This window comes from Alexandromys fortis, unplaced genomic scaffold, assembly GCF_014885135.2.
Source record: "Alexandromys fortis isolate MF-2015 unplaced genomic scaffold, M_Fortis_MF-2015_v1.1 scaffold_16, whole genome shotgun sequence".
Classification (NCBI taxonomy): domain Eukaryota; kingdom Metazoa; phylum Chordata; class Mammalia; order Rodentia; family Cricetidae; genus Alexandromys; species Alexandromys fortis.
Window position 1 is genome coordinate 19,494,511 of NW_026067893.1, and position 2,082 is coordinate 19,496,592.

General features: G+C 41.5%; 1 protein-coding gene and 1 long non-coding RNA gene across 5 annotated transcripts in view; one reads left to right on the top strand and one right to left on the bottom strand.

Moving 5' to 3' along the window:
* Positions 1-2,082, bottom strand: part of LOC126503086 (cytochrome P450 2C25) — a 222,092-nt gene that overhangs the window by 17,983 nt on the left and 202,027 nt on the right. The gene's annotated exons all lie outside the window — the stretch shown is intronic.
* LOC126503183 (uncharacterized) overlaps positions 7-2,082 on the top strand; it is a 33,384-nt gene continuing 31,308 nt past the window's right edge. The window contains exon 1 of the long non-coding RNA XR_007592204.1: positions 7-788. This is a non-coding gene — a long non-coding RNA (uncharacterized lncRNA). The remainder of the gene's footprint in view (positions 789-2,082) is intronic.

Sequence of the window (2,082 nt, forward strand, 5' to 3'; positions counted from 1 at the left end):
CAAACAATTCACACAAAGCCACCAAGTTACAAAGATATCATGGCTCCATAAAGTAGGTACAAAGAAGATCAGGGGCATTTCAACACACAGAACATGCAGGGAACAGGGAGGAGTCTGAGAGAAGCCACAGTGCTATGGCTAATGTGCCTCTACTGAATTTGAAGTCAGCACTTAGGTTTTGGTACTAATCCTTTGAGTCTGTTCCCTTTCCCTGCACACTCGGACATGGGTGTTTCAACACCTGCTGCTCTAGTTTATCAGTTGCTTTACATAAGTCACATGGGTCATGATATCATGTGGAGAGCTGTACTGTATGTAAATAGTATAGGAACTCATTCATGATGGAACACAAACAAAGTCTGGATGCACAAACATCAATTGGTTTCTCTCATGGACAGAATTCAGATATAGATGCATTCTTACAGGTCAACGATGGAATAGCCTCTTCTCACATGTACTGCCTATGTATATAAACAGACACATACAAGCAGGAGGGATGCTGTTTGTTAGGGACCAGAACTAATGGAACATGAAAGGAAGCAATGTAATTTTTTTATTCATTCTTCTTTCATAGTCTGTATCCTCATTTCCTTCCAGTCCCCCTAGTCCACAATCAACCCTCTCTTTCAGAACCACTGCCACTCTGTTTCCCTTCAGAAAAGGCAGGCCTCCCAGGGAAGTCTACTGAGCAAGGGATAACAAGGTGCAATACAGCTATGCAAAATATCCATCTCAAGGCAGGAAGATAAAACATAATAGGAGGAACAGGGTACCAAGAACAAAAAAAAGTGCCAAAGATACCTGCACCGCCAGTGTTTGTAGTTTCACTAGAAACCCAAGATAAACAACCAAAGCTACTTTCAGAGGATATAGTGCATGCAGAGCCATACAGGCTCCAAGATGACTGCTTTTTTCTCTGTGAGCACCTGTCAGACCTCCTGAGCTAATTCTGGGGCTGTGTTCTCCTGGCATCTGTGACTCCTCAGACTCCTACCATCCTCCCTCCTCTTCCACAAGAATACCACAACTCTGCCTAAGTTTTCACTGTCAGTCTGCATCTGTTCACATCAACTGCCAGATGAAGTCTCTCTGACGACCACTGATCTATATAGCAGATTATCTTCAAAGAGCATCTATTATTTTTCATTTTGGTTTTATGCCAGTTCTTTTTCATTCTACCCTAGGTCTCTGGGTCGTTTAATTATTTACTGTGCTTCCATCCAGGCTCGTTTTACTTCGGTCTCCTCTCCTGGCATGGGCCTCAATTAGACAATTCATTGGTTGGCCACTCCCACAAGTTCAGAGCTACCATTACCCCATAACATCTGTAGGCAGGACAAATTGTTGGTTAAAGATTTTGTGGCTGAGTTTGTATTCCAGTCCCTCACTGGAAGCTTTGCCTGCTAACAGTAGATGGATGTTTAGGCTCCTTAGCACCTATTACTAGGAGTCCTAAAAACACACTTACAGATTACAGGGATTTCCCCTGAACAAGGTTTCCACCATGATCCCCATATGCCACCAAATTTTAGTCATTTTGTCCCATGAACTCTTCTTCCATCACCCAACAAACATGATCCCTCCTTTTCCCATTCCCAATAGCCTTCAGAACCCACCAAATCTATTCTACTTTTCTTCCCAGGTTGATCCATGTAATTCCCCTTGAGCCCTCCTTGTTATTTTGCCTCTCTGGGTCTGTGGATTAACAGTTATTCACTAACTAATAGCTACTATCAACTTATAAGTGAGCAAATACCTTGTTTGTTTTTTCTCAGCCTGGGTTACTTTACTTGGGATGATTTTTTTCTAGTTGCATCCAGTTGCCTGCAAGTTTCATGATATAATATTTATAGCAACTGATAATATTCTACTAGTAAATAGCTCACAATTTTTCTATGGGGTTTTAAAATAGGGGCAATCTATAGTTTTTCCTGTTCATGGATCTTATAAGCAAAACTGCTATGAACATAGTTGTGCAAGTGTGGTTTTGGTAGGTTGGATCATCTTTTTCAGTGTTTGCCCATCAAGTGGAAAATTTGGTTCTTGAGGTAGACAGATTAACAATATTCACAGCAACATGCA